The sequence below is a fragment of the Crotalus tigris genome, unplaced genomic scaffold, assembly GCF_016545835.1.
Source record: "Crotalus tigris isolate CLP2741 ecotype Arizona unplaced genomic scaffold, ASM1654583v1 scf7180000020588.15403103151:6194809, whole genome shotgun sequence".
Classification (NCBI taxonomy): Eukaryota; Metazoa; Chordata; class Lepidosauria; order Squamata; family Viperidae; genus Crotalus; species Crotalus tigris.
In genome coordinates this window covers 5,350,593-5,377,288 of record NW_024098092.1, presented here as the reverse complement: position 1 = coordinate 5,377,288, position 26,696 = coordinate 5,350,593, and the positions used below count along the sequence as shown (strand labels likewise).

At 46.0% G+C, this 26,696-nt stretch overlaps 1 protein-coding gene across 8 annotated transcripts in view; it reads left to right on the top strand.

Moving 5' to 3' along the window:
* The window catches only part of CAMTA1 (calmodulin binding transcription activator 1), a 213,342-nt gene that overhangs the window by 17,160 nt on the left and 169,486 nt on the right, over nt 1-26,696 (top strand). For 2 of the 8 annotated variants that reach the window (XM_039367856.1, XM_039367857.1), the window contains exons 1-2: nt 7,882-7,967; nt 10,834-11,009. The exons of 5 other annotated variants lie outside the window; for them this stretch is intronic. The gene's annotated coding sequence lies outside the window, so the exon portion shown is untranslated. Of the gene's footprint in view, nt 1-7,881; nt 7,968-10,833; nt 11,010-26,696 lie in introns of those variants that run through there. One more of the 8 variants, XM_039367858.1, reaches the window with a different exon arrangement.

Sequence of the window (26,696 nt, the reverse complement as noted above, 5' to 3'; positions counted from 1 at the left end):
AGTGAGAAAGATTCATCAGTGGAATGGTTTTTTATCCAGATGTTGTGGGTGCTCCAGTGGATACTGGAGGCTTTTAAAAAGAGACTGGACAGCCATTTGTCTAAAACAGTATAGGGTTTCCTGCCTGAGCAGGGGGTTGGACTAGATGACCTCCAAGATCTCTTCCGTGATTCTGCCCTGTAGGTATGACCATCAATTCCTCAACGGAGCTAGTTATTAGTCAAGGACAGGGGAGACGACTAGAGAAAGCTGGTTAAGAGAGATAAGAACTGCAGTCGGTGACAGAAACTTTGACCGTAAAAGCACAAAGTGTGCAGAGGTTGACAGTCAGGTCAGATCGCAAAGGTGAGACAACGGCAGTGGGCTTGAAGGTCGTGCAAGGCATCGGAGGTGGAATCTGAGTTGTTGATGCTCAGTGCTGGAGGAATAAATTGTGCAGTGAATGGCATTCCTATAGCGAAAGTGCTAGCAGGGATATCCAGGGCAGAACATTGGAAGAAGCTCCTGTAAGTCAAAGATAAAAGAAAGAAGCTAAGGATAGAAACTGGAAAGCAGCTGGATTAGAGAGGGATTATCGCCAGGAATGTTAAAATCACTGTAGGACAGCGAGGTGGTGTCAAACATGCAGCCCAAAGCCTCTCATCTTAATGCTCAGTTGCCTTTACTGCTCCAAAAATAATAATTCTTCCTCCTCCTCCTCCTCCTCCTCCTCCTCCTCCTCCTCCTCCTCCTCCTCCTCCTCCTCCTCCTCTTCTTCTTCTTCTTCTTCTTCTTCTTCTTCTTCTTCTTCTTCTTCTTCTTCTTCTTCTTCTCCTCCTCCTCCTCCTCCTCCTCCTCCTCCTCTCCTCCTCCTCCTCCTCCTCCTCCTTCTCCTTCTCCTTCTCCTTCTTCTTGAAAGAGCCGATTTCCTGGAGGTTGCATGAAATTCTGAATTCCCCTTGGGAAGGCTTACATGACCCCAGCTGAAAGCCGCATGGATTTTTCTGACACAGCAGCCAGCTGGTTGTGTCCTTGTCATGACCACAGACACACAAGTCTCTCTCTCTCCTGCTTCTTAAATGCTGCTGAGTAATAGGGAGTTATTTTCACACCCAGGGTCTCTTGGCACCTTGCTAAATGCAATTTTTCCTTCCCCAAATTCCGTGCTCTGTCCTTCAGCTTGATGTAGAATTGGCTGCCCTGTATCTCGGCCCAAATTTTATAGATTGGCTATAAAATTTATACGGCGCGGAAGGGGACGTCTCGGTTGCTGGATGCATAATTTCATTCAGGGTTGCTAAATTCATCGGGAATGGCAGGTGGTTACAACTGGTGGGCCTTTAGAAAAATTGAATAGAGCAGGGCAGAATACAGGCAGTCCCCGACTTTCAACCGCAGTGGAGCCCAAAATTTCCGTTGCTAAGCGAGACATTTGTTAAGGGAATTTTATGAGCTTTCTTGCTACAGCTTGTTAAGTGATTCCTTGCATTTGTTAAGTTAATAACACAGTGGTTGAGTGACACTGGCTTCCCCCCTCCACTTTGCTTGTCAGAAGGTCACAAAAGGGGATCACATGATCTTGGGACACTGCAGCCGTCATAAGTACAAGTCAGTTGCCAAGCATCCGTATTTTGATCATGTGACAATGATGGATGCTGCAATGGTCGTTAATGTGAAAAACAGTCCTACATCACTTTTTTCACTTCAAACGGACAGCAACCTGTCTGGCATGGTCTAGGTTGGTCTCCTGCTTGAGCAGGGGGCTGGACTAGAAGACCTCCAAGGTCCCTTCCAGATCCATTCTGATTGATTGATTGATATCACAAAAGGAGAGGCGGGTGCTCGTAGACTCTTCCGAAAAAGCAATTTAATAGCCATTGTGCTCAAATGCAATAATAGCCTGCCTTACAAAAGTGGGCAAAGTTATGTTCCAAGTGTGGGCTCTTTTTTTACCCCGTGAGGCTAAATAAATCTCCCAATTTAATGTGTGAGATTCTCATCATCTGCTCGTTTTTGGAAAAAAAACTGGGGAGGCCAATTTAGTGTTGCCAGTGGCAGGCTCTCCAGAGTGAGAGATGATTAAATTTAGTGCAGTTACTTAAACAGGAAAACTGCAGTTGGCTTAACCAGGACTTGACTCAATAAGCCGGCTTCTTCCCACCCCAAAGCATGTAAATTGAAAACAATTTGCATACATCTGATCGCCTTTTGCCTGTTGAGTGTTCTCGGAGTTGGATGGAAGAATGTTACATTTTAAATTCAGAATAGAGCTGGGAGGGATCTTGGAGGTCATCTAGTCCAACCCCCCCCCCCTCAGCCCCGCTCAAGCAGGAGATCCTGGATCGTTTCAAGTCAATCAGAATAGAGCTGGAAGGGACCTTGGAGGTCATCTAGTCCAACCCCTTGCTCAAGCAGGAGACCCTGTGCCAGGGGTAGGCAACCTTGGCTCTTTTATGACTCCCAGAATTCGTACAAGTGAGAAACTGTCGTAAGTCGCGTTTTTCAGCACCCGTTGTGACTTCGGACCCTCACTTAATGAATGTGTTGTAAGCCAAGAGCTACCTCTATTCTGTGCTACTGGTCCATACCTGTTTATTCTGGACCAGACACACAGAATGATAGGTAGCCTTTGACTTGTATTCATTTAGTGACCGTTCAAAGTGGTGTAGCCACTTTACAGGCTTTGGGGTGGGAAGAATCCGGCTTATTGAGTCGAGGTTGCAGTCCCTCGAGTTGTCATCCTGCTTCTAAGGATTGGTGGATATTTTAGCTTTAATATAAATCACTTCTATGAGTTGGGTCAGCCTGACTGTCTAAGGAGCGTGAAGATTTTTCTGGAGAGGCTGCTTTTAGCAGGTGTCTGTAAACAGGTGTGTGTGTGTGTGTCTGTGTGTGTCTGTGTGTGTGTGTGTACACACATACACATCTCCTGGCAGGAACCACTTATTTTCTGCTTTCTTTCTGTACTGGCGAGTATATTTAGAATCAGCTTTTCTTTTCAGAAATCAATTACCAGCTCTCCTTTGATGGGCTCTTTTCCTTTGTACTGTTCTCTCTCTCTCTCTCTCTCTCTCTCTCTCTCTTTCTCTCTCTCTCTCTCTCTCTCTCTCTTTCTCTCTCTCTCTCTCTTTCTTTCTCTCTCTCTCTCTTTCTCTCTCTCTCTCTCTCTCTCTCTCTCTCTCTCATATGATGCCTTTGAAAGACCATAAAGAAAGGGAGAAAAAAACAACTCAGGAACCCTGATACTCTTTCTTCCCCATCCCTTTGATAAGTGAGCCAGTTTATCTCCGCGCCTCGTTTAGCGATGTGAGAGCATTTCCGATGACTTTGGGGGGGGGGGGGACACAGTACAAATCCTGGTTAAAGGATCAAGAACCTCTTACTACATTTTTTTTTTCCTTCCTTTTTTCCACTCCCTTGAATGCTGATTTTCACAGGAGGAACCCTTTTCAGATTGCAGGAGTAGCTAATTGCTGTTTCTGCCTTGCAGAAAGCCAGGATAAACATTTGGGTAAAACAGAGCTTAACGTTGTGTCTTTGCCAATTTGTGGGTTGGCTTTTTTAAAAAAAAAATCTTTCCGCTGGCATTTTTGGAGATATTTGCTGGAGGAAGAGAGGCAGGGGCCGTTGCAGTTAATATTTGAACCTGAGGAATTTTTTTTATGAATCAAGCACTGACGTTCCTTGCGATGGAAAATAATTGCTACCTTAGATATAAAAGTAACAGAACGAGGCAACAAGGTATCCAAAACTTATTTTTCTCCCTATATTAGGATATCTGTGAGATAAACATTTGGGAGGGGGAGTGGAAACAGAAGAGAGGAAATGCAATATTTTGCAAAAATTTAGTAGTCCTCAACTTATAACTCACTTAACAACTGTCTTGCTTAGCAATGGACATTTTGGGCTTGGTTATGGTCGTAAGCCGAGGACTACCTGTATGTTAAGGAATACAACTCTGAGTTTGTCCCAGCTGTGTCCATTCAGAACAGAGAAGGTCAAGCAGCAACACCCAAATCTAGTGTGATGATCCCACAAGGAACCACTAGATAAAATGGAGGAAAATCAAAAGTTTTTATGAACTTCTATAAAATGAGATTTTGGGTTTTTTATGTCAGTAACAGGACAAGCTTAGGCCATAGGTGGTCCTTGAGTTACAGCCATTGTTTAGCGGCCGTTCGAAGTTTGCAACAGCACGGGAGAAGTGACTTGTGGCCGTTCTCGCACTTACGACCGCCACAGCAGTCCTGTGCTCAAAATTTGGCTGCTTGATAACTGGGATATATTTATGACGGTTGCAGCGTTTGGGGGACAACTGCAGTGACTCAGTTAGATGGGAATTCTGTCCCAACTGTGGCGATAAGCCACGTCTGACCAAGAGATCCATGTCGGTTTGAGGCTGTTCCCTGTGCCTGCTGATGAACCTGGCTGTCTTCCCTGAAGCTATTTATAGAGGATGGCTTGATTATTCAACTTCCATTTGTAAGAGCATCATCCTATAAAAGCCCTTGCCGTCTTCCTTTTGAGCCAAGCCCAATTCATATACATCTTTGAGACAGTCTTGTCTTCCAGTAGCCATCCTCTTTCTTCAAATATTGATAAGCCGCCTTTTAAGGCCAATGCCTCCTAGGGTGGCGTCTTCCCTGAGCTGGACCACAATTGCCGGCTGGAAGATGGTTTCAGGAACAATATGTTTATAAACAAACAGAAAAAAAAGCAGTAGTATACAATCGTAGGAAGAAAAACCGAAGCTAGAGTAAAAAAGCATGCCGGCGGGCACGAAATAATTTAAAACCAGCAGAGCCACAAGACTGTAAAAATAACATCTAAACAAGCGAAATCAATAGGATTACAGAACTTTCCTAGCAAAATCCAATCTGAAAGCGTGCAGAAGAGAAGGCTGTAATTAATGTCAAAAGCCGTAGCTTGCATGTAGAGGACTTCATGTTTTCAGCGCAGGTTTACAAACACGCTTCTCCCCTTCCCTCCTTTCCTGTAAATCTGAATATTCTGCCTTTGTCCTGCCTAATTGCAGGGTTCACTCGCTTCCGGCTGCATTCACCTTGTTCTTAACAGCAAAGCTTGTCTAACCAGGATGTGACGGGGGTCTTCTGTTTTTCCAGCCAGCTTGTCAGAAAGCCCGACGCTGGTTTGGGCCGAGAAGGAATGGCTTGCCCAAGGTCACGCGGTTGGCTTCCATAGCTAAGGGAAGATTAGAACTCAGGTTTCCCACTGCTGGTCCAGAGCCTTTACATCCACACCATGCTGGCTCTTTTGAGTATTAGAGACTGTAACAATCTAGGATGATCAGTCTCACAGTGACGAGAACCGTGTCCTACTTGGTGCCGTCACGTTCCAAGTTTTGCCAAAGTACAGGTAAAGATGGATTGCTGGAATTGGGTATGTCCAGTTTAATGAAGAGAAGGTCTGGGGTGACATGATGGCTCTCTTCCAATATTTGAGGGGTTCTCACAGGGAAGAGGGGGGTCAACCTCTCCTCCAAAGGCCCTGAAGGCAGGACAAGAAGCAACGGATGGAAACTGACCAAGGAGAGAAGCAACCTGGAACTAAGGAGGAATATCTTCCTGATAGTCAGAATAATTGACCAGTGGAAGGAAGGGTTTTTCTCCAAAAGTTGTGGGTCCTCCCAACACTGGAGGTCTTCAAGAGGCAGAGGGTCTCCTGCTTGAGCTGAGAGTTAATGATGAGGAGGATGTTGAGGAGGATGTTGGAAAGGACTTTGGAAGTTGAACTACAATGTCCGTGTGATTAACGTAACAACTGGGGCTGCATTGCGGTTGTAAGTCGAGGACTGCCTGTGATTAATATGCTGCCTTTCCAACGGCACGGAGAGTTGTCCAGGGAGACAATATGGGGCGTTTGATGCTTTCCCCCCCCCCCCTCCACCAGCCTGGCCAAGGTGACACAGCTTGTGGTCTGGACCCACAGCCTGACTTGCTTCTCTCCTTTCCTGGCTCTTGAAAGATTGCGGGCCGCTCGCCCTGACAGCGATGATGATGATGATGATGATGATGATGATGATGGGACATCGATTCTTCCTTTCTGTAGCGTTTAAAATGGCTCGCCTGCCTCCCAGCCACACGACAGCTGCAATATGAGACGAGGGCTTTTTTTGTTGGCTTTTTTTTTTTTTAACAGAAATGAAAGGATGGAGGGTTTAAATGCCTCTTCCGGGGGTGGGGGGGGCTTGTCAGAAAGGGGAGGGGGGAAGCCTGCCCTCCCCCTCCTCCCCATCTCACTGGAGAGCATTTCCAAGAAATTAGCCCATTTTCTTTCCGGTGGGTTGGTGGGGGGGGGAGCGGCGCTGCCAAACGACCTGCCCCGAATCTGAATTAAGGGAAGAGCAGGGCTGTGGGTGGGGGGTGGCCCCGGGACCCTTTGAAAGACGCTACTGGGATCGAGAGAAGGCGAAGGAGAGTACCGGGATTTATTTTATTTTATTTTTTATTTCTTTAAAAAGAAAGAGAGCTGATCTAGTAATTGCCACAAGAAACGTAGAAGCGGAGTAACAATGGCTAATAATCCATCCATGATTAGAAGGGGGGGAGGGAGGGGCTCTTTTCCTCCTTGCATCAATGGCCTCTCCTTGCAAGGAGGCCTATTCTCTCCCATTTGAGGGGGGCGACGTACCCAACTGTGGTTTATCATCCTGGTTTCGCTGCTTTTTTCCCCTCTCCTCCAGTCTGAGACATGACTCCTAAGACTTGGCTTTTCTGGAGCAGAAACAACCACAGCAAGTGGGGAAAGAGCGAGCAAAATGTTTCAAAGTCCAGACCTTTCCAGTCTCCTGCGAGACGCACAAGCAGCTCTTCTTCGGCAGCCACTTCTCAATCACTTAAGATCCTTTAATAGTGATCACAATTTTTAAAGACCATTTTATTGTAGAGTTAAATTGGTGCTTAAGCACTAATTTATAATTTATGTTGGCATTGATAACGTTGGCTGTATTGAAAGCAGCCGGATCAAATAACTGCTGGATACTCGATTTCTTTTTAAAGGGGAAAAAACCAGTCCAGCCAGCGGGACTGAATTCGCACCGGGCGTTAAGCCACAACCTAGTTAGCTTATTTCTGGTTTATTTTGTAGATCTGAATGATTTGTGTATCATTGTTTATGAAGCAAAGACAAATTGCTCCGTGTTGGTGATGGCTGGGCCCAAATTCTAAACACAGGCAGTCCTCGACTTACAACAGTTCATTTAGTGACCGTGTAAAGTTACAACGGCACTTAAAATGCGACTTAACGACCATTCTTCACCCTTACGACCATTGCAGCGGGATCAAAATTCAGACACTTGGCAACTGACTCATATTTACAACGGTCCTGGAGTCCCCTTTGTGCGACCTTGTGACCAGCAAAGTCAATGGGGGAAGCCGGTTCATTTAACGACCATGTCACTAACTTAACCACTGCAGTGATTCCCTTAACGACTATGCCAGGAAGGTCGTAAAAATGGGACAAAAATCACTTAACACGTGTCTCGCTTAGCAGCGGAAATTTGATTCGTAAATTGAGGACTTTACCTGTACATGGTTTACCGGTGTTTATTTTTCAGCAGGGTTAAAATGTAAAATTTAATTTAAAAAGCTGAGTATTTTGAGCCATGTTCCAATTGGACTGCATTGCATTATTATTATTATTATTATTCAAGAGTTTTAATTCAAAATAAAGCAAAATCATTTTCTGTATATTTTTCTCACCATTTCCCCCCATTAGCTTTTCTACATCATTTTTTTCTTAAGTTGCTGATTATGGAAGTGGAACGTGATTGAATGTGCTGATATCTGTTAATTTATTGCATTGTGTTAGATTCATTTTGCAGTGAATTTGAATCTGTGCAAGTTGTTTAGTTTTTTACTCATTGTAGCTCCTTTGTTTTGCAGAGATCTTGATGCAGCTGCCATTTTGGATTTCTTTTTAATAATGTGTGACCCTTCACCTTTGATCCCCTGACCTGCATTATCTTGGTAACCATTTCATTTTTAATTTAATTTTCATTTTTTTTAATTTATTTTGGTGTGTAAGCTTGTAACATTTCACCTTCTTAAACTGTAACATTCTTTGACTTCCCTAAATAGAAAAAATACTCTTGTTTGCCTGTAAATGTTGTAAATTGTTAGTCTCATTTTTTTAATTAAAATTCATTTCAGTTTTAAAAATATAAAAGTTCTCCTTTGTTTTTACTTTGATGTTTAACAATGTTCAAGTTTTTATCTGTTGTGTTATTTTTCTTTTCTAGCCATATGTTTTCAAAACATTTTATAAACTAACAGTCACTTTATTAAAAGAGTGCAAGCTTTATACTTAAATAATCTTTATTTTCTTTTTTTTGTTTTTTAACCCTTATCCTAATTATGTTCTAGCAGTCATAACTGAGCCCAAAACAGCCAACCAGGTCTGTGTTTTGACACATCATTTCTACTTCCAGTAGCTTCGTTATTGATGTCACGCTCCTCTGCAAGTTGAATTTCAGTAAAATATTGTGTGAAAACGTGCTCTTCCTTTAATTAGTCTCCCCTTTCGTTGGACTGTCTCGAAAAATAGTGAATTCCAGATACAAAAAAAAAAAACCCATGCTTGTTTAATAGAATACCGGTAGTAGCAACATTTTTGTTGCTAAGTGAAACATTTGTTAGGTGACTTTTTACAACCTTTTGCCACCCTTGGAAAGCAAATGACTGCAGTTCTTAAGTTAGTAGCCTGCTTGTTAATTGAATCTGCCTTCCTTTCCTCATCAGAGGGTCTTAAATGGGGACCCCCACCGTCATAAACACGAGTCAGCTGCCAAGTGTCAGAATTTTGATCCCCTGGCCAAGGGCCTTGACAGTCGTAATGTGAAAACCGGTCCTTAAGTCACCTTTTTTCAGTGCCCTTGAAACTTCGGCCACTTAAATGATCCGTTGTAAATCGAGGACCAAGCTGGGTTTGCCTTGTCTCTACCCCGGCATCACCCCTCCATGCGCAGACCAAGAATGAAGTCAGTAAAAAAAGAAAACACACACACACACACACACACACACACACACACACACACACACACACGGCATCTTCCATCTTGCCAAACTGAATTCCCAGCTTCCCACAGGTCTTTTAAAATACATCAGTGCTTCCTCCTGGAAAAAAGGGGGTTCCTTCCCCCCCCCCAGCCTCGCGCAGAACTGCAGCGAGCTGCCAAAAATGGGGACGAAGCAATCTGTCCTCCACCCACGCTTTCTTCCTTGGCAGGAGAGGAACAGCCTCCGGGCCAGAGAGAGGGGCTTCCTGTGGGCTCATCCCAGGCCATGTGGCACAGCCGTGCCCTACTTTCCTGACGTGCCATGCGCGCACACGCACACGTTCAGGCTCTCGAGCAAAGCCCCTATCAAAAGCTTCGGGGTGGTTTCAAGGCAGAACAGCGAGATTTGATCAAAGTGAATTTTGTGAATGAGTAGAGGATATACAGGGAGTCCTCAAGTTACAGCCACAATTAACACCCCACCCCCCATTTTTTCTTGCTAAGGGAGACAGTCTGTCAAGGGAACAATTCAGAGATTGGACAACCACCTGTCTGGAACGGTCTAGGATCTCCTGCTCGAGCAGCGGGTTGGAATAGAGGACCTCCAAGGTCCCTTCCAATTTTGTTACTCTGTAATCCCAGATCAATTAATCGGTTGAACGGCTGGCCTTCAGAGGTTGTGGGTGCTCCAACACTGGAGGTTTTTGGGAAGAGACTGGAGAACCATCTGTCTGGAATGGTTTAGGGTCTTCTGCTTGAGCAGGGGGCTGGACTAGAAGACCTCCAAGGTCCCTCTCAACCCTGTTACTCTGTTATTATTGCCACAGTTGAGGAAACAACACTCTAAGCAATAGAAACGACAAAAATCATTGTTTTTTGTGAAGTTGAGAGCTAAGAAACCTGTTGTGGTTTTTTTTTTGAAAATCACAGCCTGGGGGACACCCTTGTGTTTTAGGATACCCGACTGGGTCTTTATCGGTCTGCGAAGCTGCCCCATTTTGAGGACAAAGCCGTTGACACTTCCGAAGGCGTCCGCTAAGTGAGGACTGCGGCCGTGACTTTAATAGAAAGCCTAATTTTGCCGTAACAAATTATCTGGCCGAATCTCTGCCGAACACAACCCGGTGGAGCACAGATTACTTTTTAAGTGCCTCATTATTTTATCCTCTAACATTTAATATCAAAGTTATAATTGCACACAGCTGAAGCTGCTAAATGAACACTGAAATCAACTTCCGGCCGTTTGGAGCTGCTCTTGATGGGCTTTTTTTGTTTTGTTTTGAGTGTCTGTGGGGGGGGGGGGAGTTGATTATGATCCTAAATGACAGTTTGGGTCGAACGCTTGAGTTTTTGGAAGTTCTCAGAAGGAGAAGAGTTTCATCCTGCTGAGATTTAAATAGAAAATAAGACAAGGTGTTGCTGAAAAGTTCTGGCCGGTTTTTGAACTTGGTGGGTTTTTTTGTTCCTTTCCTAGCCTTTGTCAAACACTTGAGTGTTTCAAGGTAGAAATTAGTGGGTTTTTTAAACATTTAAAACAAACTCGATTGTATGTTAATAATGGTAAAAGCTTCTGGCTAAGTTTGATTCTGAGCACGCTGGCCCTTAAAGAGTTACACGCAACAGCAGTTAGGATGCTTCGGTGGAGCTTTTAAAAGTGTTTTTTTTTCTTTTTTCTAAGTTGTTGCTAACACGACAGCATTAAAAGCTTTCCTGTAAAAAATAAACGCAGATTGTCTCTAAGTCTCATCCATCCACCTTCAAATAACTGTGTGGGAAGGCGAGCGAAATCAATAATGGAAGGCGGTAAAAGTAGATCTTTTTTTTTTTCTTTCCCCCAGCTAAGAATTCTTTGAAAGTTTGCAGCAGATTTTTGAGTATTTCCAAACGCTTGGAAGCAGCCGAGTCGTCCGTTTTGGTAGATGATGGGATCTTCGACCCATTCTTAGCCGCAATAAGTGCATGTACGTTTGTAGACAACTGAGAACCGCAATGTTGTGTTGAAGGCTTTGAAAAGGTATGTGGAGGGAGCCTGGCTACTGAAGCACAAACACAGTGGCAATTAATACAAGCCTATCCCCCTACCCTTTGCATAACTTTAGAATGGAATGGTATGGAATGGAAATATAGAATAGAAATGCAGAATAAAATACAAAATGGAATAGAAATATAGAAATGCAGAATAGAATAGAAATAAAAGATAGAATAGAATAGAAATAAAGAATAGAATAGAGTAGAATAGAATTAGAAAATAGAATAGAATAGAATTAGAGAAAGTAGAGTAGAACTAGAAGTAAATAGAAATAGAATTGAAAGGGATCTTGGAGGTCTTCTAGTCCAACTCCCTGCTCTAGCAGGAGACCCAATACTATTTCAGACAAGATATACCCTAACCCTAACCATTTCAGACACGATTGGACAACCCTTTGTCTGAAATGATATAGGGGTTCCTGCTTGGGCAGGGGGCTGGACTAGAAGACTTCCAAGGTCCCTTCCAACTCTGTGATTCTGTTATTCTGTCTGTATTCCCCCCTCCCCAGATCTTCAGTGCAACTGGTACAGTAAGGGCGAGCGATCTCTTTGCTAGCTCTGACCATTTGTGGCTGCTGTTAGATATATAATGAGCTGCTGTCCCTGGGAGCTGGTGGCGAAATTGGGAAGAGAGCTTGGGAGTTGTGGGTTTGTGTCGCGTGCCAAGTCACGGCACGATCGTTCTCGTTTGCACCAAAAAGGACCCAGCGAGTCCATAGCTGTAAGGTTTAAAATGTCATAAGAGCAAGATTCATTCGGCTAATAAACCCAGAGCCTTTTGCCTTGAGTATCAACACGAAGGAGACCAAAAAAACCCCAATTTTCTTCACTAATGCAGCATTATAATAGGGGGGTAGCCTAAATGAGAGAGCATTTTGAAGGCAGCCCTTAGGAGATAACTAATGGTCAGCGGGAGCTGTGCTCCGTGCGTCCTCTGGGTGGCCGGACAAGTGGTTTGGGCTACTCGCAGTTGGTGCAACACAGGCATTTTGAGAGTAGCTTCTGCCCGTTGCGGTGGCGCCGTTAGCTCATAAATTCAGATGCTTCTAGAGACGTGCCTTTCAGAATTCATAAAACTATAATGTCACCTGAATAAATAGGACTGCCTATCCTATGATAGATAGATAGATAGATAGATAGATAGATAGATAGATAGATAGATAGATAGATAGATAGATAGATAGATAGAAGCTGCCTGGCTGGCTGGCTGGAAAGATGGATGGATTGATAATAGATATAGAGATAGAGCTATCTATTTATCTATCTATCATCCATCTATCTACACACACACACACACACACACACACACACACACACACACACATCTCTTTAGCCAGCATGCTTAAGTCTGCACTTCATGATGGCTTGCAACGCTAAGAAGCTTACTTTTAAAACCCAACCAAGCAAGAACTGGCGTTCCTTCATCTCTAATATTATATAATGGCGACGTAGGACGGTTGTGTAGGAGACGGGAACAATTTCTCCGAACGTAGGATCCAAGCAGCAATCCTAGTTGAGCTGATGGAGGGAATTTCACGCTGCCTTAATTTCCCCTTTGGGGCCCTTGTAGGTTGTGCGTTGTTTTGTCAAGATGCCTGGCTGAGAGAAGGCGAGCACCACCAGCGTGCTTTGCATTTTGTACGCCTTTGGGGGGGGTGAAATCCTCCGCCAAATCCAGCCTTTTGGGAGCTCTCGGCCCCAGTATTTGCGAGACCTTGGCGTTCTGGAGGGTGTAGGACCCCCGTTGGCGTGATTAACGCCGATCAGATCACGTCAATTCATATTGGAGAACATGGAGGTGGAGGAGATTTATTTAATTAATTAGCGTACAGCATTACACACATGGACTAGTAATATAAATTAACATTTCAACTAGATTGGTAGAACCCAATAACATGTCAACATTAAAAAGATCTGTGTTCAAATGTCCAAGTTATGTTGAAGCTCAGCATTGTTTATATTTTTTTTTAAAAAATCAAGATACTGGACCTGTATATGCCCTCGGCTTATATCACGGTGCGGTCCACGGTTTGACGTGGGACCCCACAGTCACACTGAGGGGAGGATACTACGCCCCACTTATACAGAGAGACCACGGGAGGTGCGAATTCCATTCCAGGATTGTCCGTTGTATGAGATAATAGGAGAAGGAATGGCAGAACCTGGAGAGGAGGGAGTCAAAAGAGGAATCAGCCTAGTATCCCAAGGTAGCCACCAACGAACTCAGTCTAGCTTCCCTTGACTGTCATGCTCTCCAAGTGCTGAAAATAGAAAAACAGAGAGACTGTTTGCATGAAAGGAAAAATTTTGAATTTCCAGGTTGAAAAGATCTCCAGTCTCTGTGAGAATGGATGCTGGTTAGGATGGAAATATGAGTTAGTTAATTTGCTTGGAGCGGTCTAGCTCTGAGTAAGGGACTTTATCTGCTCGTGTGTGGACAAAACCTGTTGTCTAAATTGTCCTGTATTAACGAGAAGTAGAAATCGGGAGAAGCGTGGGAGGAAATAAATTGGTTTAAACCTGCTTACTTCTTGTAAGCAAGGGGACGTGTGAGTTCCTTGTCCTTGAAGACAAAACTTGCTGTATAAAATGCTAAAATATTATTATTATAATACATTGCACAAATCAATTGATACGCCAGCGTTTCTGGAAATCTACTGTGTCAAGGCCCAGATAAATTACCGACCAATCTAAAGCACAATCAATAATTCAGACCCGAGATTTATTGGGCTTCAGTTAAAAAATGATCTGAAAACTTGCAGATAAAGTATAGATCTATTGAACTTTTGAACTACTCCACTGTGAGGCTTCTTATCTTGCAAAATGCTAGGGGGAGGATAAATAATTGCATTGCTGTTATTCACCGAACTTTTTAATATTTAATAATTTGATAATTATAAACTTTTAAAGCATTTTTTTTTAGGGTCCCAAACCTCGGCTGTGGAAATTGTGGGTGCTCCATCACTGGAAGTTTTCAAAAATAGACTGAACGAGCATTTGACTGGGATAGTATAAGATCCTCTGCCCTTGAGCAGGGGATTGGATTAAAAGACCCCTGAGGTCCCTTCCAGCCATAGGATTCTATGATTCTGAGAGGATAATTGGATGGATGGATGGATGGATGGATCTAGATAGATAGATAGACAGACAGACAGACAGACAGACAGAAGGAGGGAAGGATACTGGGAGGAAGGAAGGAAGGAAGGAAGGAAGGAAGGAAGGAAGGAAGGAAGGAAGGAAGAGCTTTGCTCCAGAAATTGTGGGTGCTCCATTACTGGAGGTCTTCCAAAAGAGACTGGACAGCCATTTTGCCCAGCATAGAAAAGGGTCTCTGGCTTGGGCAGGGGGTTGGACTAGAAGACCTCCAAGGTCCCTCCTAGCCCTGTGATTCTACGTTGAATCCGAAAATGAATTTATTGCATTTGTGTCCTTGCGTCAGAGATGAGGCCGTGGGCAATTCTGCGGAGAGCATCCCAGCCCCTTCCCCAACATCTGAAATTCTGACGGCCTTCTGACCGCGTTCAAGAGGGAATCCAGTTTCCCTTCGGGGCTTCCCAAATCCTCCGGGATTTTGGACGTGAGGCTTGGCTGGATCCCAGAATCTCCGATCGAGGCAAAGGGAAGGGGCCCAGAGAGCCGAAATCAGCAGTTTTATTTTTAAACCAGAGTTACCTGTCAAAGCTCCTAACAAATGGACCGGCCTTTCTCTCTCTTCTTGTGTGTTTTCGTAATTGAATCATAAACTTGGGAGTTGGGAATGTCACTGTATTAAATGAAAAGTTTTTATTTCCCCCCCACCTCTCCTTTTGGGTTGGGGGGAGGAAAATATAAGATTCTTCCGGCTTTAGAAAAAGATTTCTCTCTCTCTCTCTCTCTCTCTCTCTCTCTCTCTCTCTCTCTCACACACACACACACACACACACACACACGTGTGTAACTTTTGTTTTTTGTTTTTAATTTCCTGGGACAGCAAACTGCTCCCCCCCAACCCTTCCATTGGCACCCCCGAAAAGTTTGATGCCTTCGCGTGCGCCCCCCCCGGAGGAGGGGGGTGTTTCTTGTTCCTCTCCCTCTTCCAGGGGCAGCAGGAGGTGCTGAGTGGGAATCCTGCTGCGTTCAGCCTTCTTAAAAATAGCCCCGCTCTGGAAGTCAATGGCAGGAATGGCTCTGTCAATTTCAATTTAATTAGAAGGCGTCCGATCAAAGGATCCCATGGCCCAGCCAATCATAGCGGCCAGGAGGGAGATCGATGGAGAGGCAGCGCTTCGCATCTGAACCCGGAGGAAGGGCGGCCAGAGAGAGGATGGGGGGAGGGCTCCCTCCTCTTCCTCCTCCTCCCTCCTTCCCCCACTTCCTCCTCCTCTTCCCCTCTTCCTCCTCTTCCTTCTCACTTCTCCTCCTTTTCCTTTCCTCCCTCTCTTCCTCCTCCTCCTCCTCCCTGCTTCCCCCCCCCTCTGGCTGCCTGTCAGCTTGAGAAATGGCTTTAATAAGGACCCCCCAAACCCTCCCCTTTGGTCCTCCCACCATCCCTCCCTCTCTCTCTCTCTCTCTCTCTCTCTCTCTCTCTCTCTCTCTCTCTCTCTCTCTCTCTCTCTAACTCTCTCTAACTCTCTCTGTGTCTCTCTCCCGCCATCCCTGAAAAAGACATTTTTGGGCTTCTTGCTTCACTGGCTGAAGGCTTCGTTTGGATGGAGGTCAAGAGAAGTCACCCGCTGGAAAGGTCAGGCTGCAAATGTCACCATATTTGCAGAAATGTGACTTTTTATCTGCCTCGCAGTGGCCAGTCAGACCGTGAAAAGGGAGGGGGGGAGAAACCACATTGACTTTGAGGACAGCAGAATTTGGGGGAGGGGGTTTCATTGCTTTGAAATTGGAATTGTGGGTCAAAATTTCGTTTATTCCTACATGCCTGACTTACAACGGTTTGTTCAGAATTATAACAGCATTGAAAAAAAAGGGACTTAGGACCATTTTTTGCACAAGGCTGCAGCCTCCCCATGGGGCAAAACTCGCTTCAGAAATGATTCATTTAGCAATGGAAATTTGGGGCGCCAGAAGTTGTGGCTGCTTCGTCACCAGAGGTTTTTAAGAAGAGACTGGAGAGCCTCTTGTCTGAGATGGTCTCGGGTCTCCTGCTTGGGCAGGGGGTTGGACTAGAAGACCTCCAAGATCCCTTCCAGGTTTAGGTTTCTATGACTCTGAAATAGATGCACGACAGACAGAAGGAAGGAAGGAAGGAAGGAAAGGAAAGGAAAGGAAAGTCAAAGGAAGAGAGAAAGGAATAGTTCAGCTTAAAATGATTAAGTTATTGCCCTGATACACACACACACACACACACACACACACACACACACACACACAAAATCTCTCTCTCTCTCTCTCTCTCTCTCTCTCTCTCTCTCTCTCGTAGCTTTGCAGAAATAGCATATGGTAAGACAGGGCTTAATGTCTGTGTTGGAATTAAAAAAAGAAAACCTCGCCAAAAATATACTTGCAAAGATCGGGGAGGGGGTGGGCGAAGAGCCCCCCTCCCCGTGCCGAAATATAGAAAGCGCTTCACAAGGAAAGAAAAAAAAAATTAAAATTCCAGCTCCGGTTTTCAAGACTGAAATGGGCTGGTACTTTCAAGGAGTCACAATTGCGTTAAAGAAGAAAAACAGGCCAAAACCCGAAGAAAAACACAGGTAGTTCTCAAGTTACAACAGTTCATTTAGTGACCGTTGAAGTTACATCGGCCCTAAAAAAATGACCGTTTTTCCTCCCCCCCACACTTATGACCGTCGCAGCTTCACCCCCAAGGTCGCGTCACCAAAATTCAGACTCTTGGCAACTGACTCGTATTTATGACGGTCGCGGCGTCCCTTTGGGGTCACGGGATCCCGTTTTGCGACCTTCCGACCATCAAAGTCAATGAGGGAAGCCGGATTCGCTTAACGACCGTGTGACTGACTTAACCTCAGCGACTCACTTAAAAACCGTGGCAAAAAGGTCGTAAAATGGAGCAAAATTCACCGAGCCACTGTGCCACGCCGAGCCTCATCCGACAAGCGGTTTTAATCGGGGAAGCTGGATCTGCTTGACAGCCAAATGATTCATTGAACAACTGCAGAGATTCGTTTAAGAACCGTGGCCAAAACAGTTGTAAAACGGTCGTTCACTCAATCGCCGCCTCGTTTAACAACAGAAATTTGTGGTCGTAAGCAGAGGACTGCCTGTAAGACGGCTTTCCTTCTGCGGAAGACTTTACGGACGCCGGTAAAAAGATTATCTGATTAATTGTGCCAATAGCCGATCTTTTTCCCCACCTGCTGGCCAAACGACACCTTCGATTCTTAGAAGGTTTTTACTGGCAATTTTGTCCTTTTTTTCAGCTGGCCCAATCCAAGAATTGCTTTTTTCATTTAATGTGAGATTGAAAATCGTTTCCAGCCACTTGCTTAGATTAAACCTTTGCGAGCCATTACCCCCCCCCCCCCCGACTTCACAAACGAGGGAAAAAAAAAAAACACGGCCAGGCGCTAACACAGTGGGAGTTGTGTTGAAAAGGCTTTCCGCACTGTAGAAAGTGGTGCCGGTGGATCAATTTCCCTTCGGAGGTTGTGGCTGCTCCATGACTGGAGATCTTCCAGAAGAGACCGGATGGTCCTTTGCTCAGAAGGGTCCAGGGTGTCGGGCTGGAGCAGTGGGTTGGACTAGAAGACCTCTGAGGTCTAGTCCAACTCTGTTATTCGGTAATTCCCGATCAATTAATCAGTGGAAGGGCTTGACTTCAGAGGTTGAGGAGGCTCCATCACTGGGGGCTTTCAAGAAGAGACTGGACAACCATTGGAAATGGTCTAGGGTCTCCGGCTTGAGCAGGGGGTTGGACTAGAAGACCTCCAAGGTCCCTTCCAGTCCTAGGAGTCTACGATTCTGAGATAGATAAATAAAATACATGACGGAGGGACAGAAGTTATGGGTGCTCCATCACTGGAGCTTTTTAAGAAGAGACTGGACAGCCACTTGTCTGGAATGATATAGGGTCTCCGGCTTGAGCAGGGGGTTGGACTAGAAGACCTCCGAGGTCCCTTCCAACTCTTTTCTTCTGGTAGACGTGTGAATTAATTGCAGTCTGGCATCTGCCAAAGCTTGGGAGAAGCACGGTTTCCTCCAGCCCCCAAAACGTGGCCAGTACCCTTGATCCCTCTTCTCTAGGCCACATCAATTGTTCACACACATTTCTCAGCTGGTTCAGTGTGACCTTGACTGGGTCATCCTTAATTCCGCTTTTCCCCGACCACTGGATAACCACCCCCACCCTCTCTGGGCAGGGTGCAGGAATCCTCCCCCCCCCAAAAAAAACCCCACTGCGCAAATTGATTTTATGATTCTGACATAGATAAGATCAGATACCTGACAGACAGAGCCACAGAAATTGGGGCGGAATTCATTTGAACAACTGCCTGGGAAATCTTCCGCTCCATTTTGGCTGTAAGTTGAGGACTGCCTGCATTCCAGGAAGGAAGCCCCCTTCCCCCCCAGGTCCTTTTTGACCCACTGGATCTTGGAGCATCGCCTTTCGCCCCCTCTATGATTGTCACCCATCTGGAAAATATGTCTCCAGCCTGGGAAAAAAAAGCGACAGGAGCCCTCCCTGTGTTCTTTCTGCCGTTGCCCCGGCTTTGAAATTTAAATTTTTACCTCCAGCTCAGCTTTCTGCTGTCGTTGCTTTCCTTGAAGTATTTATGAGCACAGTTATTTGAGGAAACCCTGACGCTATTATTAGCGATCAACTCAAACCGAGATCTTCCAAGGTGAAAGTCCTTCTCGGTTGCTGCTGCTGCTGCTGCTGCTGTTGCTGCAACGGCTTTCTTTTTTCTTTCTCTTTTTTCCTCTTTAAAAAACAAAACAAAACAAAAGCTGCAGTTTCTAATGATTGGGATGCTGCTGAAATGCAGCCGGAATTAAAAATCCATTCTTGGTCATTCTGGATGCAGGAGTGAAGCGGACTAGAGAGAAGGGAGTGAATTTGGATGGTTCGCTGTCATCATTTTTGGGGGTTTTGGGCGCCACAGGCCTTCCCCAGCCTATCCAGTACAGGTAGTCCCCGACTTACGACAGTTCATTTGTTGATCGTTCAGAGTTATAACGGCACTGAAAAAAGCAACTTAAGACCCTTTTTTACACTTACTACCGTTGTAGTATCCCTGAGGTTAGGTGACCAAAATTTGGATGCTTGTGCAAGACCTCCAAGGTCCCTTCCAGCTCTGATTGATTGATTTGATTGATTGATTGAAATGGTCTAGGTCAGTGGTTCTCAACCTGTGGGTCGGGACCCCATTTGGGGTCGAACGACCATTTCACGGGGGTCGCCAAACAACGCAGTCCGCCATTTTTTCCCCCTTTTCCTTAGCTGTGCTACTCCCTTTTATTCTATTGGCTTTTGAAAGCCAATAGAATAGACTCTCTTGACTAGAGTCTAATTCTATTGGCTTTCAAAAGCCAATAGGAATTGTCCAGGCTGTCTCTGCCCTGCTGATCCCGCCAAAAGTCCCATTCTGCAAACGGTGCTGCACCAGTTGAGTAGTCCTCGACTTACGACTGGTTGAGTACTCCTTGACTTACGACTGGTTGGGGGTCACGGCATTAAAAAGGTTGAGAACCACTGGTCTAGGTTCTTGTGCTTGAGCAGGGGGTTGGACTAGAAGACCTCGACGGTCCCTTCCAGCTCTATTCCGATTGACTGATCTGGGCGGCCTCTCCCAGCCCTCACGGGTGGAAGACCTTCTGGGCCCAGGGACCATCTGTCGGGCCTCCATCCTCCCTCCGTCTCAGAGCGCAGACAATCTAAATTCCAACCGGCATCATCCCCATCCAGAGCCCGGCTGCTGGAAGAGAGAGCCGTGGCGACACAAAGGCAAGCTGAAATAAATCTCATCATCGATTCCGGCGATGCCTTTTGCGAGGAGGACGCCAAGGAGGGCACCGAGAAGAACAAAAGGAACTGGGGACACAGCGCAGAGCTGTCTGTGCAAAGCAATCCGGCCGGAGGGGGTCCGTTTTTTTTTCTCTCTTCCCCCCCCCCTTCTTCTGCTTCCCTGCAAAATGTTTTATTTACCCGAGAAGTCAAACGGATCAGACAATTAACAAGAGCAAACGGCCTCCCCAATCTGCATTTGCTCAGCTGTTCCTTTTTTTCCCCCACCCGGTGCAATGTTCCCCCCCCCCACAAGTCAGTTTTGCCCAGGAAGACCAGCTCCAGATAAGCACATTGGCGTTCATGGGGGGGGGGGGAGAGAAATTTTTTTAAAAAGGAGAACGCATGCCAACAGCTGCGGCGCCTGAAACGAGAACAGACAAGGATGTGGCCTGGAATGATAATTAAAGAGCATTTTTTTTTTCTCCTCCCCTTCTCGGCGTGTTCCCATTGCAGGTGCCAGCCTTGGGAGTCAGGGGTCTCGCGTCTGCTTGGCATCTGCATTCGGGGGGGGGGATTCTGAGGGGGGCACCTGGAGGGCGATTTGCATGGGGGGGGGGAAAGAATCTCCTCTCCAAGGCTTTGCGCGAGGATAGCTTCTCTCCAGCTTGGCAGGTTTAAGGGGGGTGGGCTTCAAATTCCCCAGAGGTCCGTGCCTCTTAAGCCGAATAACAGAATAACAAAGTTGGAAAGGGACCTTGGAGGTCTTCTAGTCCAACCCCCTGCTCAAGCAGGAGACCCTAGACCAATTCAGACAGGTGGCTGTCCAGTCTCTTCTTGAAGACCTCCAGGGATGGAGCAGCCCCAACTTCCGAAGGGAAGCCGTTCCACTGATGAATTTATCTGGGGTTATAGAATCCCTCAGTTGGAAGAAGGGACCTCGGAGGTCTTGTAGTCCAACCCCCCGCTCAAGCAGGTGACTCTATACCATTCTGGACCAATGGCAATCCAATCTCTTCTTAAAAGCCTCCAGGGATGGAGCACCCACAATTTCTAGAGGCAAGCCATTCCGTTGATTATAATAGAATCGTAGGGCTGAAAGGGACCTCGGTGGTCTTCTAGTCCAACCCCTTGCTCAGGCAGGAAACCCTACACCATTCTGGACAAATGGCTGTCCAGTCTCCTTAAAAGCCTCCATTTTTCATCCACGTGCTTCAGTAAAGTCTCCCCTTAAGCCAAGAAAGAGGAAGCCTGGGCTGGTGCAGCATGAAGGGGAAAACACCCCAATTTTCTCTCCCTTGCAAATTTGAAACACTCCCTAGTCTCTTTAGCCCCCCCCTCCTCTTCTGCTAGTAGAATAAATTATGAACGCTCTTTCTTTTTTTGGGGGGGGGAAATCCAGAACGAGTCCTGCAGTTGGCTTTTTTGGGGGGGGGAGTGTAGCAATTACAGGAAAGGAACCAGGGGCCTCGTAAAGACGGGGAGGAAGGCAGGAGGGGTGAGTGGGTGGGGGAAAACAGCCTTGAAAGACTTTTTCAGGTCTTCTGCTGTGTGTGTAGTACAACTGGTGTCTCATGTTCCTACATCCGCAGTAGGGATTTTTTTAGCGCGTAAAGCTGAATTTTAATCGCCGCCTCAATTGACTATTAAAATACAGCACTGCACCGTAAAATCACACAGGCTGAATCCCACAGCAGCGGTTTTGGTGTGCACAGGCTGTCTGCAGAATGATAAGAGGGGTGAGGGCTGCGGCTTTCGTCATCTGCCTTTGGCCCCCCCAACTTAGCTTGCATTATTGAAGCTGGCTGGGGGGGACGAGGAAGAGGAGGAGGAGAGGAAGAGGACAACTGTGGGGTCCTTGGTGCTCTCTGAGCTTGGTGGTTTTCTTGCAGACGTTTCATGACCCAGCTGGGGAACGTCATCAGTGCTAGAAGGGAGAGGGGTTTGCAGAGAGGAGGAAGAAGAGGAGAAGAGAAGGAGGAGAAGATCTGGTGGTCTTCTCTGCCCACCAGAGGTCAAGATAGCCCCATGTTTCTTATGCTCTCGCTTCCAGAGTGGTCAACCTATGCTCCAAAGCTCCAAAGGGCAAGACAAGAAACAATGGATGGAAGCAACCTGGAATTAAGGAGAAACTTCCTGACTGTGAGAACAGTTAACCAGTGGAACAACCTGCCTCCAGAAGTTGTGGGTCCTCCATCACTGGAGGTTTCCAAGAAGAGACTGGACAACCATTTGACTGGAATAATCTAGAGTCTCCTGCTTGAGCAGGGGGATGGACTAGATGACCTCCAAGGTCCCTTCCAGCTCTATTCTGATTGATTGATTGATTGATCGATTGATTGATTGATATGGTCTAGGGTCTCCTGCTTGAGCAGTGGGTTGGACTAGAAGACCTCCAGGGCCCCTTTCAACTCTGCTACTCTGTGGTCTTCCCACAGACGTGGTGCCTTTTCTCCTGTGTTGGGAGAGAGTCTTTGAATGGGTGGTAGGGGGAGGCGAGCCTCATGTCGTTATGGGGTTTGCTCAATAGGTGGCAGTCTTGCCTAGGTGGAATCCTGTCTCCACCCTCCCCTTCTCCACCTCCTCTTTCCTCTTCCTCACAATAGTTAGATTCCACTCCCCAAATTTAATTTCTTCCCACGGTTGGAATCCTCCAAGCTTGGTGTTTCTTGTCTGTGAGACTTTGGACTCAACAACAGCAGCAAAAAGGAGCCCACAATGGACTCTGATCCGTATTGAAGTCTGGAAAAGTTTGAAGAAAGGACTTTTGATCGAAATTATTCTTGTACGTTGGAGGTGTAGATTAAGATGGCAAATAATAACAACAATAACAACAACAACAACCATGCTGGGGTTTTTAGCCCTGTTTCCACACTTTACAATTTCCAGATATTTTCCAAGGCACCTTGGAGTACTCAAGAGAGATTGTGACTTAGGGTGAAGTATATGGAGGCTAAAACACGCAAAGAATGGTTGCAGGAATTGGCTACGTCTAGTTTAATGAAAAGAAGGACTGGGGGGGAGGCATGATAACAGTCTTCCAGTATTTGACGGGCTGCCCCAAAGAAGAGGAGGGAATTAAGCTATTCTCCAAAGCCCCTGAAGGCAGGACAAGAAGTAAAGGTTGGAAACTCATCAAGGAGAGAAGCAACCTGGAACTAAGGAGAAACTTCCTGACAGTTAAAACAATCTATCAGTGGAACAGCTTGCCACTAAGTTGTGGGTGCTCCAACACTGGAAGTTTTTAAGAAGAGGAATGTAGGGAAGGATGGAAAAAAGGAAAGGAAAAAGAAGAGGAAGGAAGGAAGGGACTGAGGGAGGGAGGAGAGGAAGAAAGGAAGAAGGAAGGAAAAGGGGGAGAGAGGAAGGAAGCAAGGAAGCTGCACCGTGTTACAATCTCCTCAGGCCCAGCTGAGTGGGAATGGCCTCTTTCCTCTCCCAAGGCATTTTAAGAACCGTCTCCATGCACTTTGATCTATTGCGTTGGTTTATTTTGCCATTGCTTTTGATTTTCATTTTATGTGCCGGATGGCTTTATTCTCACTGCTGATTTTATGCTGCTGTTATTATGTGCTGCTTTTTATAGCTGTGTTATGATTGCGCACTTGGCTTTTTGGAAGATTCCTGCACCCTGCCCAGAGAGGGTGGGGGTGGTTATCCAGTGGTCGGGAAAAGCGGAATTAAGGATGACCCAGTCAAGGTCACACTGAACCAGCTGAGAAATGTGTGTGAACAATTGATGTGGCCTAGAGAAGAGGGATCAAGGATACTGGCCACTTTGGGGGGGGGGGGCTGGAGGAAACCGTGCTTCTCCCAAGCTTTGGCAGATGCCAGTCTGCAATTAATTCACACATCTACCAGAAGAAAAGAGTTGGAAGGGACCTTGGAGGTCTTCTAGTCCAACCCCCTGCTTAAGCAGGAGACTCTGGACCATTCTGGACAGGTGGCTGTCCGGTCTCTTCTTAAAAACCTCCAGTGTTGGAGCATTCACCACTTCTGGAGGCAGGTGGTTCCACTGGTTAATTGCCCTCACTGTTAAGGAAGTTTCTCCTTAATTCCAGGTTGCTTCTCTCCTTGGTTAGTTTCCATTCATTGCTTCCTGTTTTGCCTTCTGGTGCTTTTGAAAATAAGTTGACACCCCCTCTTTTTTGTGGCAGCCCCTGTAATACTGGAATACTCCCTATCATGTCCCTCCATAGTCCTTCTTTTCTCTAGATTGGCCACACCCAAGTCCTGCAACCGTTCTTCCTACGTTTTAGTCTCCAGGCCTTTGATCACCTTAGTTACTCTTCTTTGCACTTTTTTTTTTTTTTTGTAATGTGGCGACCAAAAGTGGATGCAGCGCTTATAAAGCTGTTTATATACTGTCCTTCAAAGTCTTGCATGCTCAACCTAGTTGAGGCCACGTCTCAGCTTCTCCTTCCCTGTCCTGTCCATGAATCTCCCTCTTCCTTGTCCGAATCAGAGATGGTCAGCCTTGCTTACGAGAATGCCCTGATTCGTGGCCCGATCTTGGCTTGCATTGTCTTTACCTTTTGGGGGGGGTTTGTTTGTTTACCGTTGGCTGTTAAACAACCGTAATTACAGTACAGTTGTGAGATGAAAACACGGCTAAATTATGACAAGCGCTTGTGTAACAATCTCTTTGAACGGGCTCCGAAGGCAACAGCTGTACAATTAGGCTATAAATTCTTTGAAATGAACTTGTCTCTGGCAGTCCGATTGGCCTGGCCATGTTTCTCCAGAAGATAACTAGGGTTTCCAGACTTCATAGGGTCATCAGCGTCTTGCTTGGTTATAGAAGAAGGGGTGGACTTGTCCTCTAAAGCACCTGAGGGCCGGAGAAGAAAGGACAGATGGAAACTAACTAACCAAAGAGAGAAGCAACCTAGGGCTAAGGAGAAACTTCCTGACACCGAGGACGATTAACCAGTGGAACAGCCTGCCTCAAGAAGCGGTGAATGCTCCATCAAGAAGAGACTGGATAGTCCTTTGTCTGGGATGGTTGAAGGTTTCCTGTTTGAGCAGGGGGTTGGACTAGATGATCTCCAAGGTCCCTTCCAGCTCTGTTCTTCTATATTCTGGGTCATGAAAGGCCGCATCCAGGTCAGCAGACCAAGCGTGACCCCCTGGGTCTGGGGGAGAGAGGAACCTACATTAGAAAGCAGGAATAAGAAGGCCGCTTAGAAATCTCTAATCACATCTTGAAACTCAGTATAACTAATTAATATATATATAAAAATAAATACCAGGAAGATTGGAAAGTAATCTAGGAGCATGGCATTATCCCTTTTGCTTTCACCTTGCAGAGAGCCATGATATTATTAAAGCCAGACTCTCCGTATAAATCCTTTCCCAGCTGAGTCCGCGATCCACAGCAGGATCCTTTCTGGGGGTTGGACTAGAAGACCTCCAAGGTCCCTTCCACTGATTGAGTGATTGGTTGAAGTGGTCTAGGGCAGGGGTAGGCAACCTTGGCTCTTTTATGACTCGTGGACTCCATGAGTCATAAAAGAGCCAAGGTTGCCTACCGCTGGTCTAGGGTCTCCTGCTTGAGCAGGGGGTTGGACTAGAGGACCTCCAAGGTCCCTTCCAGCTCTTTTATTCTATGTTCTATGTTCTTTGATCTTGTTGGAATGAGATGACCCTTGAAAAGCGTCCCCCAAACAAACAAAGATACCTGCTTGAGCCATAAATTAGGGCTGACAAACTGCAGTTGCTGGATTCCCTTTGGCTTGAATGGAAGCCACATTACAGCTTTGAAGAATGAATGAATGCAGGCATAAAATCGGAATTACCTAGGAAGGCCAGTGGGAATTCAATGGGCCTTAACTGGAAAACTCCAGCTCTTTACGCAGGGCTGTGCGCGAGACGTGTCTGCAAACAGCAAAAACACACACACAGCACACAACTCCACACTTACAGACCCCTCTTTAGCACATCCCGCAAAAAAGAGGACACGCGCATCCTCCCCGAGGCAGGTTGAAAGTCCGCACCAAATAACGCTTGAATATCTTCCAGTGATTTGCAAGCGGCTGTCAGACTATCACACTAGTCCCTTTTGGGGGCTAAGCACCATTATGCGAAACAAAAACAACGACAACAAAAAAGCAGAAAGCAACATGAAGAAGAAGACGACGTGGGCAGGAATTGAGGCCTTGAAGAGAGCCGAAAAGGGAATACAGCTAATTTTAAATTTTTATTATTTTTTTTTTTTACTCCCGCCGTTTGTTGTTCTCCGAGGATTTCTCCCGTTGCAAAACATCTCTGAGCCTTAATTTTTCATTAAATAGTTTAGAGGATCTCGTCAACTCAGTCAAACTGTCCATTTTTTTTTTTCATTGTTCCTTTCCGTTATTGTGTCACCTTCGTTCTCCTTTCGTGCTTTTGCTGTCCGATTCTCGGAATAAACGACCTCAACGTGTTTCTTTCCTGCTGGCCTGTCACTTCTGTTGTTCTACCTCCGTGGTACACAACCATTTTGGAATGGACGAACATCCATTCCTTGTCTCTCTCACACACACACTCTCGCCCCCTCCCCGTTACCTCTCTGACAGCATAGAATCCTAGGGCTGGGACCTCGGAGGTCTTCTAGTCCAACCCCCTGCTCAAGCAGGAAACCCTAGACCGTTTCAGACAAGTGGCTGTCCGATCCCTTCTTAAAAACCTCCAGTGATGGAGACCCACAACATCTGGAGGCAGTCCCACTGGTTAATTGAACTGGGATTATAGAATGACAGAGTTAGAAGGGACCTTGGAGGTCATCTAGTCCAACCC